Source organism: Mauremys reevesii, linkage group 7 (genome assembly GCF_016161935.1).
Source record: "Mauremys reevesii isolate NIE-2019 linkage group 7, ASM1616193v1, whole genome shotgun sequence".
Classification (NCBI taxonomy): Eukaryota; Metazoa; Chordata; order Testudines; family Geoemydidae; genus Mauremys; species Mauremys reevesii.
Genome location: NC_052629.1, coordinates 26,157,170 through 26,173,161, shown reverse-complemented (window position 1 = coordinate 26,173,161; position 15,992 = coordinate 26,157,170). Strand labels below are relative to the sequence as shown.

The window sequence follows — 15,992 nt, the reverse complement described above, 5'->3', positions numbered from 1 at the left end:
CAAATTCTTACTCAGCCTCCTGTTTTTATTCATTGATTAACTTCCAACCAATTTGTCAGAAAAACATTTAACAATCCATAAAAGTTCCAGATTTAATGAGTCTGGAAGAGAGATAATCAAATAAAACCTCAAGTGAAAATGTCATGGGAATGTTTAAAGAATGATAAACAAAGTGTTAAACTTGTGAAGCCGCACTTCTAATACTAGTACTAGATAACAATGGATTATTGCACTGGTTCATGAACCAGTATGTGAGTCTTACTTAAGTAGGCGAGTGTTGTTTATCCAAGTAATCCTAATAGAATTATTATTATTATTATTATTATTTGTATTGCAGTAACATCTAGCAGCCCCAACTGAGATTGGGATCCTATTGTGGTAGATATTGTACAAATAGGTACCAAGAGACTTCCCTGAAGAGTTAACAGTCCAAACAGATGACACAAAGGACAGGAAAATGAAGCATTATTATCCCTATTGTACACTTGGGTAACTAAGGCATTGAGAGATTCAGTAATGTGTAAAGGTCACACACAGTCACTGGCAGGGCTAGGATTTATCCCAAATTTGCGGAGTCCTAGTCCAGTGCCTTAACCCCAAAATTCTGCTTCTGCCTCTACTTGCATGAGCAAGTGCTCACCTGGGTCAGAAGGGTGCCATAAACAGGGCTTCACTATGTATCATTGTCTCTGATTCATTGTCCGCCTGTTTATTTTGAAATGCATAATACAGCTTTAATGTCTGTTAATGAACAATGCCATAGGCACTGAAATGCTGGAAGTAAATAACATGGGAAAAATCCCAAATATGCAGGAGTAAAAATGAGGTGAGATTTAAGATTGGGAATTTTCTATACTGCAACCAAGATGCATTGTCATGAACACACACACAAGTGAAAATATTTAGTTTTGAGAGGTGCATTAGGAATGCTGGGGTTCCAGTTCATTCTAAGTTACACTTATTCATCTTTTATACTACTGTTCAGCCTCTGTAGACTCAGGCTATGTCTACACTACAAAGTTAGTATATTATTAATGTGCCTGCATATTTGCCATTTTGAGTTGGTGCTGTGTATATTCACCAGGACTGCTTTTGCCAAAACACAATGCAGCACACCAGGGGAAGGTATTCCAGTGTGCCACTTGACATTGTCTGGCATACGCTTTTGGGAAACTTTTACAATGAATGGTGGAGTGGAAACAAGCTGTGCAGGGTTCTTGGAAGCCAGGGGCCAAGTTGTGGATGTATTTGCAATAAACTGAACTGAACTGCAGTGGGGTGATAGACAGCACAGACAACATCTGCCCACTTTCCACAGTGTACATCAACAGATATGGGTCGTTTTCTATGGTTATGCAAGCATTGATGGATCCTGGAGGATACTTCACCTATATCAGTGTGGGCTGGTCAGATAAGGTGTACAACACTTGCATCTTTTGTGAATTAAAGTGACACTGGCATTGTTTGCGCAGAAGATTGAATCTCTGTGAGAAAAATATACTAAAGGTTATAGCTGCCTATTGTGTCTTGCATAATATCTGTGAGGTAAAGGGGGGGGAAAGTTGCCCTGGGGTGGAGGTGGAACAGCTTTCTGCTGAATTTGAACAGCCACAGGGGCCATTAGAAGAGTTCAATGTGGAGCTGTGTGGTTAAGGGAGACCTTGAAAGAGTTCTTTAACATTCAACCACAGTATTGTGGTGTGGACTGTGCTCTGCATTGTCCTGAAGTTTTATGGGTCCTCAGATATTGTGTAGTGCTTGGTGTACATATGATTTATCTTTATAATGCTGTTTGTTTTATACACCTGTGAGTTCTGTAGTGCTTGCTGTACGTTGATAATTATTACACTGTATTGAACCTATGAGTTTTGTACTCTAAACAATTCAAGTAGTGGCTGCTTTGGGTAGCACTAGGCACTGAGCAGCTGAGTTGTGAAGTAAAGATGCATTTCTCTTCAAAAAATAAAACTTTATTACATAACAAAAGCAGAGAAAATAATGGTGTGCAATTAAAATACAAACAATAAACGTGGATAGAACTTATAAAATATATCACTGGAAGACAATCTTTTAACAACAAAAGGGACATTCATGTCTTTTTCAGTCCATTTTTTTGTCTGCCTTACATAAATGGGAGTATGTGAAGTTGGGGCTGTCCTTGCTGTCTCCTGCAGTGGTAAGGTGCAGCCCCTGATGTCTTGTGGAATGTTGAGAAGTGTAGGAAGGTGCTAAAATGGACTTCTCCATTGACTGCAAAAGGAGATGAGCTTGTGGGTCAACAACAGACTGAAGCAGAGGAAAGTGATGAGGAACAGTCAGCATGGATTTGAAAGCAATGGACATGTTATTCTTTGACTTTAGCAAAGCATTTGTGTTTGCTGCTTCAGAAGCCACAATATGTCCTGGTGCATCTCTCAGTCAGACTCCTGGCCTTTACTTCTGTCAGCTTTCTCCTTCTCCAGTGTGTCTACCATATTCCCCCTATGTTCATGATCATATGCAGCACTGGCTTGTAGGATCTCAGCAAACATGTCCTCCATAGTTGTCTTCTTCCTCCCCTCCTAATGAGGGTCAAACAGTCTACAGGAGTGGAGTGGGCACCTGCCCAGGCCAAAATAGAAAGAGCTACATATAAAGTACATAGATGGACCATTGTATTTATAGTTATAATGGAAAGTGAAAGACAAGTTTCAGAACTCCTTCCTTTCCCCTCATTCCCATAAAACTTTTAAATAAGACATGATTATTGCCACTTCAGCTTTGGAGCCTCTGTAGTGCACTGCTCTCTAGTCCCAACTGTGGTATGTCCTGCCATGTGCTGGGGAGGGGAGGGGAGAACTGGGAGGGAATTGTTCAGCTGCATGAAGCAGTACAACTTTGGCCCCTATGAGTGCAGGGCAATGCCACTGAGAGAGGGCACTATATTCCACAGGCACTTTGATTTTAGCTGATATCTCACTCCTGAGGCACATCAGGAACAGCTTCTCTGTTGGCAGCCTGAAGTCCCCTGGGGCCATATGCTGCTGCAATGGTGCCTGCCAAATTTCTCTTGGCATGAGAAAGTGTCATGCTGTGGAGGAAGAAATAAGGAAGCCATCCCTACAAGCCTTTGGGTCTGAATTGCAGAGTACCTCCATGAAAATTTCCTCGAGGATGCAAGGGAAATCCCTCTGCACATAAACTGCTCCATATGGCCCTCTCAGCCTAACCACACAGGGGATTGAAAAGCAGATAACCACTCTACTTCTGTTTGTTGTGCTTCTACTGCTAAACCTCTACCTCTTCTATGACTAGTAAAACAATGAAAAGTCAATGCTTGTGGTGTCCTTCAGACTTGGGGCATGCACAGGTGGCAATGGTTACATTCACAAATTGTAATGGAAAAAATGTGCACATTGACCTGAGGTTCCTTCACTTGGATTGGGCTCATCTGTGCTTATCTAGTGGGACTAGCCAGACTGCAGCAGAGTCTCAAAAAGATCTTAGCTAGTGATATAGCCAGAGCCCCCCACTGTGTGTCCCACATTTTCTTCTTCCTCTTGGTCCTGCTCCTTCTCAGTGTTCATCACTGGGCTCAGACTCCTTGGAGGTATCCACAGTGCACAGTGGGATGCTGGTGGGGTCTCCTTCAAGCCTGGCATGCAGTTCACTGAAAAAGTAGCAGGTCTGTGGCTCAGCTCCATACTGACTGTTGGCCACCCTGTCTTTCTGGGACGCCTGGTTCAGTTCTCTGATCTCTGTTGTTCCCCTTTGCCTGTCTCCACTGGGCAATCTGCTCATAGATGTCCGTGTTTCCTTAGCAATGGCTGCACAGCCTCTTCTCCCCAGAGGCCCAGTAGATCTGATCCTGCCTGGAGTAGACAGGATGTAACATGTCTGGAATGTGTAACCAGCATGGTCGGTTGGGCCACTGTCCAACAAGGAAGAGCTGCTAGATTTGCCAAGCTGGGCAATCAGGAAAAAGCATTTAAAAATGCGGAGTGTTTTTAAAGAGGGAGAGAGTGGTGTCTGGTGTTCATGACCCCTGGGCAGTGGAGTTCACAATTGTGGACAGAGCAGTCAGTGTTAGGCATTGTAGAATAGCTGCTAGAGGACTGCTAGGGTTGATATAGGTCAAAAAGTGTTTACATTTGTACTGCGTCAAACTCAGTATGTCACTCTTGGCTCTACCCTGTTCAGGTAGGTGGTGTTACTACATTGACATAACAGGCCACTTACATTGTAGGAGACAATTTTAAATGTAGATACATGCACAACTAGGTTGACACAGGATGACTTATGTCAACTTAATTTTCTAGTGTAGACCAGGCTTCTTTGCCCTGAAAAAAAGTACAGGTATTTGAAAAGAAAATCGGAATGTCCTGGGATACTGGCTCCTGCATGTTAGAAGCTTTGTTCTTACTAGTTTCCAGAATCTGGTGAGGTGCAGGCTAGAACTTGCAAGAATTTCACCCAGTGGTATTTGATTGTGAGAAAAGGGGTGTAGCTTTCTAGTGGTATCATCACTGCTCAGAGTTGGTCCCAGTGATCCTCTTTGCACATAGATTTGGTAGACCTCATTCCATCTGTCATGATGCATGGTTCTGCATTACTTCACTACTTCTAGCATACTTCATTTATGCTATTGGTGCAATATACTCATACTAGTTTTTGAGGGTCCAAGTTTCTCCCATGGCAAGACATATCATAGAGGTTTTTTGGTCACACTTGACATCATCCATTGTGAAACCCACTCAGATATATTAACAATGATACATTAGGGGGAAAGTCTATTTAAATCTCCATTTGTGTTTCTTTTAAAAACATATGTTCCCATGTTCTTTTCCAGACAGCAGTAACAGTGCCTCATTCATCCCACCAATTGTGCTGAAGCCTACAATAACAAACCATTGTCCACGCACAATGGAGGAAAAACAATCCACTAAGGAAAGTGATTTGACTTTGCAGCTTACAGTGTGTGATAATCTACATCAGTGAATAGTTCAAAATTATTTTTAAAAAGATGATATACTGTGACTGAGTCCTTTGAAGCAGGAAAGCATTGCCTGAAAAGCCACACAATGGAAACTTTTTAAAAAGGGACTATGTGTAACTGAATAAAGGTGAAGGCTTCTTGCCTGGCATGTATATTCACGATAACTATAGGTCTCTCTTACTCTATCTTTCTTAAATTCCTCTCTGCAGGAAAAACATATGGAAATCAGAAGTTACTGTCCAAGGCAATTAACCTTGTTACTGGGCATCAGCTACTCATTCTTGTACTCAAAAGTTCCCTGAAATCTTTATCCTAGTTCCCCTTGTTCATTAGTGTTTCCAGGAAAGAAAGATAGAAGTACAAAATTGATCACCTGCATAGATAAGTGAACAGGTACCAAATACCTTCCCTAGCCACTGCTCATAATATACTCCCTTGTTTGAAGTTACTGGACTTCCTGTGAGGATTATGTGGCACCCACAATCAGTGTGTTTAAGGATTAATTTGAATTATCTTTATAAGGTTTGATGCAGCGTTGTCAAGTGACTAGTCATCTGGGGACGTTGGCTTCTCCCTCCTTTTCAGGGAGCACTCAGGAAGAACCTATGCACTCTCTTCATCTGTCTCCCCATCCTAGAAATCCTCTTCAGGAACTGGGTAGCCAGTCCAGACCCTACCTCACTGCAAACTGTGAGGGTTTCCTATCCTGCTGCACTGGCCCTGAAGCTCTCTAGCGTATAGACGTTACAAGCCAGAGTTATATAGAACACAGACCTCAGGGCAATCTCCATGCAGATTGAAGGGAAATGCACTGAGGTCAGCCCAGGAATCTCTGCCTTTTGTTTCTGGCCTGGAACTGGGTATGGCTTCCCATGAGCTCAGTACTCTTTAGGAAGGCTCTGCCCTGGAGAGCTTAAAGGTCATCAGGATTGAGTGTACGTTCCCTTTTCTATCATAGGATTCTGGGGCTGGGCAGGCTGCCTGCTCCCTGAAATCCTTCCTGGAGTTGGGGATAGGGGCAATAATCTTTGTAGGAGCCCAACCCCTCTCCCTGAAGCAAAAAGATGGATAAGGACTATTGGCATTATACAGAAAATGTGGAGGAGTTTCTTCAGAGATGATTGGAGAGCTGATATTCAGGGGAAGAGTTGCATAGCCATGTAGGAGGAAGAGTTCTTTCTTCCTTCCTCACTAGGAATGAAGGGAATGTGCTTGTGCAGCAACTCAGAACTGGAATGTTTCCAGCTCTAAATAGATCATGGACCTCCCTCAAAACAGCTTGAGCTCTGTTCCTAATTTCGAACCAATAATGTTCTAATGGGTGTGAAATTAGGCAAAACAGGTCCACACATCCAAAGTCATGCAGAGCTACATCCAGTGTGTCATAAGGCTTAATTGAGATTTGTAAACTGCTTTGAGATCCTTGGATGAAAAGTGCCATGTAAGCTGAAATAATCATTATTGGCATTTGAGTTTCATACACTGCCCTATACTTTCAAATAGTCCAACATGCTGTTGTTCAAAATCATACATTTTATTTCTCCTTAGTATTAGTGATGTGAATGAATGCTGTTTGGAAGCTATGAGTCAAACATGAAACATAATTTTAATGTTTAGGACATATTAAAGCCAACTCAAAAAGAGAGAGTAGTTTAGAAGTGAAACTCACTTGGAAAATATTGTTCTTAGAGAGAGAAAAGTAATTAAGCAGCAAATTATACCTTGCAGATGGCAATCACACCTAGTCAATCCAGAGAATTATGAACAGCCTCAACTGATATAAGAGAGGATTTCCAAGCCTAATCTACAATTGCTAGTGAACTGAAGTGAAAAAATGTTATATGGAAGATGCTCTCTATATAGATTTGCTGGTATGTAAGATATGTGCACGTTCAGGACCAAAGCAGAAAAATCCACAGAACTCTGGTTAGAGTATGCTGTTATTAAAACCCAGATGATCTGTATGTACAACTAACTAGCTACTGCTAATTCAGAACCCAGAAGACCACCTGCTCCACAACACAGATTGCCAAGAACACATCACCACTAGTTGCCATGTTCTACAGTGGCTCACCATTGAACGGAGAGCCTGTTTTGAAATTAATCCTAGCTTCCTAAGAGACCATTGCCTTTTCTCTCTGTCTCTGTGAGTATGACCTCCCATGACAGCTTCATTCAGTTGGAACAATTAAATACGGTCACTAGCAGTGATAGAATCCTGAGTACTGGAGACAGAATCTTCACAGGAGCTAAACCAAGGCTGTGAAATTCATTGTCAGATGACTGACCACTACCCTCACCAGATTCAAAGCTAAGTGAAAAACCCATCTTTTGTCCAAGCTTTCCCACAATAGTACCCTTATTCAGAGCAACCATCTCACGCTTCTACGTGCAATATTAATTAAAACAATAATCCAAAGCCTGCCTCTTGCCAGCAGGTAGGGAGGAGAGAAATATTCACATTGTCATATCTATTCTTGGGAGGAACACAGAGAACCAGTGTAAGAACCTACATAGATAGAGGCTTTAAAAAAGACAGAAAAGACCAAAGAACTCAAAACATTCCATTTAAATTAAATTTACAAATAGCTGTGACATTTAATTCTCTCCAAGAACAAACAATATTTGAAGATAATTTCTTTTAAATGGTTACTGGCAACTTGAACTTTTAAAATTAACACTTAGAGGAGAGGAAAATGATCAGGAACAGTCAGCATAGATTCACCAAGGGCAAGTCATGCCTGACTAACCTAATTGCCTTCTATGATGAGAAAACTGGCTCTGTGGATGAGGGGAAAGCAGTGGACATATTATTCCTTGACTTTAGCAAAGCTTTTGATACGGTCTCCCACAGAATTCTTGCCAGCAAGTTAAAGTATGAGCTGAATGAATGGACTATAAGGTGGATAGAAAGCTGGCTACATCACTGGCACTAAACATTAAAAAGGTTGTAGAGCAGTTTTTAAACTAGGAGATGGGGGAAAGCTGACTGCTGCAGAGGAGCGTGTGGATCGGACACAGACTTCTCTTAGGGGAGAGTCTGATGACAGAGAATCTCCAGGTTATAGTCAGGAGCAGAGGAATGAGAAGTAAAATGTAAGGGCCGGATCAGATGATAAACAGTCACATAAAAAAGAATCTGGCACATCAGAAAAAGGCAGGCTAATAAACAGGGACAAGTTTTTAAAGTGCTTGTACACAAATGCCAGAAGTCTAAATAATAAGATGGGTGAACTAGAGTTCCTTGTGATAAAGGAGGATATAGATATAATAGGCATCACAGAAACCTGGTGGACTGAGAGCAATCAATGGGACACAATCATTCCGGGGTACAAAATATATCGGAAGGACAGAACAGGCCGTGCAGGGGGAGGAGTGGCACTATATGTTAAAGAAAGTGTAGATTCAAATGAAGTAAAAATCTTAAGCGAATCCACAGGTTCCATAGAGTCTCTATGGATAGAAATTTCATGCTCTAGTAAAAATATAACAGTAGGGATCTATTATCGACCACCTGACCAGGACAGTAATAGTGATGATGAAATGCTAAGGGAAATTAGAGAGGCTATCAAAATTAAGAACCCAATAATAGTGGGGATTTCAATTATCCCCATATTGACTGGGAACATTTCACTTCAGGACGAAATGCAGAGATAAAATTTCTCAATACTTTAAATGACTGCTTCATGGAGCAGCTGGTACGGGAACCCACAAGGGGAGAGGCGACTCTAGATTTAATCCTGAGTGGAGCGCAGGAGCTGGTCCAAGAGCAGGACCGCTTGGAAATAGTGACCATAATACAATAGCATTCAACATCCCTGTGGTGGGAAGAACATCTCAACTGCCCAACACTGTGGCCTTTAATTTCAAAAGGGGGAACTATACAAAAATGAGGGGGTTAGTTAGACAAAAGTTAAAAGGTACAGTGACTAAAGTGAAATCCCTGCAAGTTGCGTGGGCCCTTTTTAAAGACACCATAATAGAGGCCCAACTTCAATGTATACCCCAAATTAAGAAAAACAGTAAAAGAACTAAAAAAGAGCCACCGTGGCTTAACAACCATGTAAAAGAAGCAGTGAGAGATAAAAAGACTGCCTTTAAAAAGTGGAAGTCAAATCCTAGTGAGGCAAATAGAAAGGAGCACAAACACTGCCAACTTAAGTGCAAGAGTATAATAAGAAAAGCCAAAGAGGAGTTTGAAGAACGGCTAGCCAAAAACTCCAAAGGAAATAACAAAATGTTTTTTAAGTACATCAGAAGCAGGAAGCCTGCTAAACAACCAGTGGGGCCCCTTGACGATGAAAATACAAAAGGAGCGCTTAAAGATGATAAAGTCATTGCGGAGAAACTAAATGGATTCTTTGCTTCAGTCTTCACGGCTGAGGAAGTTAGGGAGATTCCCAAACCTGAGCTGGCTTTTGTAGGTGACAAATCTGAGGAACTGTCACAGATTGAAGTATCACTAGAGGAGGTTTTGGAATTAATTGATAAACTCAACATTAACAAGTCACCAGATGGCATTCACCCAAGAGTTCTGAAAGAACTCAAATGTGAAGTTGCGGAACTATTAACTAAGGTTTGTAACCTGTCCTTTAAATCGGCTTCGGTACCCAATGACTGGAAGTTAGCTAATGTAACGCCAATATTTAAAAAGGGCTCTAGGGGTGATCCCAGCAATTACAGACCGGTAAGTCTAACGTCAGTACCGGGCAAATTAGTTGAAACAATACTAAAGAATAAAATTGTCAGACACATAGAAAAACATAAACTCTTGAGCAATAGTCAACATGGTTTCTGTAAAGGGAAATCGTGTTTTACTAATCTATTAGAGTTCTTTGAAGGGGTCAACAAACATGTGGACAAGGGGGATCCGGTGGACATAGTGTACTTAGATTTCCAGAAAGCCTTTGACAAGGTCCCTCACCAAAGGCTCTTACGTAAATTAAGCTGTCATGGGATAAAAGGAAAGGTCCTTTCATGGATTGAGAACTGGTTAAAGGACAGGGAACAAAGGGTAGGAATTAATGGTAAATTCTCAGAATGGAGAGGGGTAACTAGTGGTGTTCCCCAAGGGTCAGTCCTAGGACCAATCCTATTCAATTTATTCATAAATGATCTGGAGAAAGGGGTAAACAGTGAGGTGGCAAAGTTTGCAGATGATACTAAACTACTCAAGATAGTTAAGACCAAAGCAGATTGTGAAGAACTTCAAAAAGATCTCACAAAACTAAGTGATTGGGCAACAAAATGGCAAATGAAATTTAATGTGGATAAATGTAAAGTAATGCACATTGGAAAAAATAACCCCAACTTTACATACAACATGATGGGGGCTAATTTAGCTACAACGAGTCAGGAAAAAGATCTTGGAGTTATCGTGGATAGTTCTCTGAAGATGTCCACGCAGTGTGCAGAGGTGGTCAAAAAAGCAAACAGGATGTTAGGAATCATTAAAAAGGGGATAGAGAATAAGACTGAGAATATATTATTGCCCTTATATAAATCCATGGTACGCCCACATCTCGAATACTGTGTACAGATGTGGTCTCCTCACCTCAAAAAAGATATTCTAGCACTAGAAAAGGTTCAGAAAAGGGCAACTAAAATGATTAGGGGTTTAGAGAGGGTCCCATATGAGGAAAGATTAAAGAGGCTAGGACTCTTCAGTTTGGAAAAGAGAAGACTAAGGGGGGACATGATAGAGGTATATAAAATCATGAGTGATGTTGAGAAAGTGGATAAGGAAAAGTTATTTACTTATTCCCATAATACAAGAACTAGGGGTCACCAAATGAAATTAATAGGCAGCAGGTTTAAACAAATAAAAGGAAGTTCTTCTTCACGCAGCACACAGTCAACTTGTGGAACTCCTTACCTGAGGAGGTTGTGAAGGCTAGGACTATAACAATGTTTAAAAGGGAACTGGATAAATTCATGGTGGCTAAGTCCATAAATGGCTATTAGCCAGGATGGGTAAGAATGGTGTCCCTAGCCTCTGTTCGTCAGAGGATGGAGATGGATGGCAGGAGAGAGATCACTTGATCATTGCCTGTTAGGTTCACTCCCTCAGGGGCACCTGGCATAGGCCACTGTCGGTAGACAGATACTGGGCTAGATGGACCTTTGGTCTGACCTGGTACGGTCTTTTTTATGTTCTTATGGGCTCAACAGGTAATGATCAATGGCTCCATGTCTAGTTGGCAGCCGATATCAAGCGGAGTGCCCCAAAGGTCGGTCTTGGGGCCTGTTTTGTTCAATATCTTCATTAATAATCTGGACAATGGCATGGACTGCACCCTCAGCAAGTTTGCAGATGACAGTAAACTGGGAGGCATGTTAGATACACTGTAGGGTAAAGATAGGATACAGAGTGACCTAGACAAATTAGAGGATTGGGCCAAAAGAAAAATGATGAGGTTCAACAAGGACAAGTGCAGAGTCCTGCACTTAGGATGGAAGAATCTCAAGGATGGAAGAATCACATGCACTGCTACAGACTAGGGACCAAATGGCTAGGCAGAAAAGGACCTAGGGGTTACAGTGGAGGAGAAGCTGGATATGAGTCAACAGTGTGCCCTTGTTGCCAAGAAGGCTAACGATATTTTGGGCTGCATAAGTATGGGCATTGCCAGCAGATTGAGGGACGGGATCATTCCCCTCTATTCTGCATTGGTGAGGCCTCATCTGGAGTACTGTGTCCAGTTTTGGGCCTCACACTACAAGAAGGATGTGGAAAAATTGGAAAGAGTCCAGCGGAGGGCAACAAAAATGATTGGGGTGCTGGAGCACATGACTTATGAGGAGAGGCTGAGGGAACTGGGATTGTTTAGTCTGCAGAAGAGAAGAATGAGGAGGGATTTGATAGCTGCTTTCAACTACCTGAAAGGGGGTTCCAAAGAGGATGGATCTATGCCAGTGCTTCCCAAACTGGGGTTCGTGAACGCCTGAGGGTTCACCAAATGTTACAGGGGGTCCTCAGGGGAAAAAATTCCCTAATGGAGAGCAGAGCTCTCCATAGGAACCCCAGGCAGCACGGGGCCAGCAGCATGGAGCCTTGGGGACTTCCAAGAGCTAAGCAGATGGAAGCAAGCATATCTATCACACTGGGGAGATTTAAACTTCAAGACTCCTTGTAAGAAATGGAAAGGGAGGTGGATATTTTTTGCTGTTTTTAAAATTAAATAGGCTGCTAGTGTTGTTTTAAAATTATTATGAAGAACAAGTTTAAGCTTTGTTTGTTTGCCTGAACTGCTCCAGATCTGAATGCTTGTGTAGGAGGAACTCTTTGAGTTGGCTTCTTAAATACCTTCATGCTGTTTCACATCTGATACTCCTTGATGAAACATAGGAGTCAGAGGCGCCAGTATGAGGTGGCGACGAGGGTCATATGCCACCCCCCGTGTCGGCACACCCCTCCATGAGTCCCTCCCCTTTTTTCCCACGCCCCCCCCCACTTTTCTGGTGGTGCCCCCCCAGGCCTTAGGGTGCGTGGGGGCTTTCTCCCCACATTCTTTTTTTCTACTGGCACCTCTGATAGGAGCCCTGTCTTATAATAGGCTTAATCAAAAGTGATATAAGCTACAAAAGTGAGATCTTGGAAGAGTTGCCATTTTCATAATGTAATAAAAAGACTGTAATGATAACTAATAATTAATAAATAATGTGTAATAAGCATGTCATAAAAACATGTTATATTTGCAAGATCACTGCTTTTATAATTTATGTTGAGGTAAGGGAGAAAATCCCTGGAAATATTCATTTTTAGGAGGGGGTTCATGAGACTTGACATTTTAGTGAAAGGGGTTCGTGGGTTGTTGAAGTTTGGGAACCACCAATCTAGGCTGTTCTCAGTGGTACCTGATGACAGAACAAGGAGTAATGGTCTCAAGTTGCAGTGGGGGAGGTTTAGATTGGATATTAGGAAAAACTTTTTCACTGGGAGGGTGATGAAGCACTGGAATGGGTTACCTAGGGAGGTGGTAGAATCACCTTCTTTGGAGATTTTTAAGGTCAGGCTTGACAAAGCCCTGGCTGGGATGATTTAGTTGGGGATTGGTCCTGCTTTGAGTAGGGGGTTGGACTAGATGACCTCCTGAGGTCTCTTCCAACCCTAATATTCTATGATTCTAACATTTAAAAAAATCAGTTTTCTGATAGATCACACAATAAACTATATTGTGAATATTTAAATTACTTTAAAAATGTTGTATTAGTGGGTTTTATTCTGCTTCCCCACTGTATTTCTAAGGGTTTTCGGTGGCCAGGAGCAAGCCAGCCAAATATACTATGGGGTATCCTTTCCTCTTCTGTCTGCCAGTGCATGCTCTTCCATTTCATTTTCAGCTTTGCCGCTGCTGTTATTGATAAACAACTTCTCACAGATCAACCCATGGGTGACGCAACTGGGCATCAGAAAACAGTGAAACTGAAGCTATACCAAGTGTCAGATTTTCAGCTGGCCAAATTCAACGAAGCTCCATTGAAGCAAGTTGGTGCAGCAGCAACAGCTGAGAATCTCAGGATATTGTCAAATGTACAAAGTAAATAAAATGAAGAAAAAATCATTAATCTCTCTAGTCTAGTAATTTTGGTAGGTATAGAATTTTCACAGAGAAATGTAATTTTGTTTCAAGTTAACGGAGCCCCTTTGAAAAGTTACTTTTTCTGTCTAGTATTCTAGCCTAGTCTACTTAGGTTCTTATACCGCCCTCATCATCACAATATCTGAGCACATTCTAGTAGCGCATTAAGCAACAGGACTAAAATCTGTCACATGTAGCTCACTGTCTCCTGAGCAGGAGAACTGTTATGCAGTACACCGTCCTGCTTTGCTAGGGATTGGAATTTTTTATTCAATGCACATACTGCTGTGTGTAAATGTTAGGGAAGGCTAGGCTAAAGAAGTGCACCTTTGCACTAGGAGTGGAAGATGGTGAGTTTTGTGATGGTCCTTGGTTCCTGTGGGAACAGAGAAGTATGCAACTATATTTACCCTAAAATAATTAATTTCTTACTGAACATGGATTTTACAAATGGAGATATTCATAGGTGGGGCAGCTTTAAATATAAATAGAGTCTAACAATTCTGCCCTGGTTTTATATAAATATAGAAGTCAGGTGGAGGGGGGGAATTCCTTTCAAAGAACTTTTCATTAACAGATGGTCTCACGCTCATGGGTAAGATGAACACATATTAATGGAAGAGATTAGAATGAAACAGTGTGCACAGGCAACTTAAATTGGAGTTTTCATGAAAACCACATATGATACTTCTTACTGAACTGGGCACCAGAGCTGGCTCCAGGCACCAGCGCAGGAAGCAGGTGCTTGGGGCGGCCAGTGGAAAGAGGCGGCAAGTCCGGGTCTTTGGTGGGAATTCGGCAGTGGGTCCCTCTCGGAGGGAAGGACCTGCCGCTGCATTACCGCCAAAGAATGAAGCGGCATGGTAGAGCTGCCCCCGAAGTGCCGCCAATCATGGCTTTATCTCTCTTTTCTTTTTTTCCCCCCTTGCCACTTGGGGCGGCAAAAAAGCTGGAGCTGGCCCTGCTGGGCACACTGAATTTTTCCAAGGTACTAGTGTGAGGAGGAGTCTGATGTCCACTGGAAAAGCTTTAATTTTAAAAGCAGCAAAGAATCCTGTGGCACCTTATAGACTAACAGATGTATTGGAGCATGAGCTTTCGTGGGTGAATGCATCCGACGAAGTGGGTATTCACCCACGAAAGCTCATGCTCCAATACGTCTGTTAGTCTCTAAGGTGCCACAGGACTCTTTGCTGCTTTTACAGATCCAGACTAACACGGCTACACCTCTGATACTTTAATGTTAAGTGGCCCAGAATACCTTACCAGTAAAAGAAATTGTGAATCTTTTAATTCATATAGTTTGAATAACTAAGTAGCTGCAGCATTTTGCATCCAAATTCTAACCTTGACCTACCTAAAATGGAAGAGATTAATTATTTAAAGGGTGAAGCTTTGTGTATAGACAGATAAGATCATATTTGCAGCTGGAAGTTTATGGCTTCCATGCCCAGAGAAAAATGAGATTCTGACTCAATTATCTCTGAAACAATGCATTTACTAGTTTTTAATTGCAGAATTGTACAGGGAGCTTTCCCATGTTCCATGGAACAGTGTAATACAAAGCAAAGGAAATTGAAAAGACCAAACCTCTAGACAAAACTTCCTTTGCTTTTGGGATGTGAATTAAAATACATCTAGATTAAAATGTCAGGAAAACACTTTAACAGAGTTATAAAAAAAGTTCATATGAGCAAAGAATTGATGTAATGAGGTTATTTTAATTGGCACCCCTCAAAGTCTCCCAGGGTGCTCACAATACAGTTCCAAATTCGTAATAGTAGAACACACAACTGTCTCCATGATGCCAACAAACAAGTTTACCAATATCATCAAAGTGAGGTTACTAAGCAGGAACAGAACTACCATTAATGGTCTGATCATAAAAGCACCTAAATGAATGTGGCTATTTTGGTCAGTAGTCAGCTAAAGGGGGAAAAAAAAAAAGAGTAGCTATGTGTATTGCAATACCTGACTGCATCTGGTATGATCTGTTTCCTGATGTAGCTCACCTTCACTTTTCAAAAAGAATTAAACAGAAGATTTTTCAGGACTTTTAGGCACCCAGCTCCCATTAGTGCCTTTGGAAATATTTCCTTAGAATATGCAATCCATCTAATCTGATAGATTTAGAGATTGACAAACAATGCTGTTAGAGATAGAAAGTAGGGGAGGTAATATCTTTTATTGGATCAACTTCTGTTACTCTCTCTAATATCTTGGGATTGACACAACTACAACAATTCTGTTACACATTTCATAGTTTATATTTTAAGGCTTTATATCTTTGGCCAAAAAACTTCACTTTCAAGTAAAACTTGGTAAAATAGAGCAGTGTGCATATATTTTTTATATCTCCATTTGAGTCATAAAATGGCAAAGAAAGGTAACTTTAAAATTTGGCTTGCCATCTCTTACATTTTCCCCATATTAGC

General features: G+C 41.5%; 1 long non-coding RNA gene across 1 annotated transcript in view; it reads left to right on the top strand.

Moving 5' to 3' along the window:
* Nucleotides 1-13,539, top strand: part of LOC120369484 — a 119,477-nt gene extending 105,938 nt beyond the window's left edge. Inside the window, exon 3 of the long non-coding RNA XR_005583178.1 lies at nucleotides 13,319-13,539. This is a non-coding gene — a long non-coding RNA (uncharacterized LOC120369484). The remainder of the gene's footprint in view (nucleotides 1-13,318) is intronic.
* Nucleotides 13,540-15,992: the final 2,453 nt, after the last annotated feature.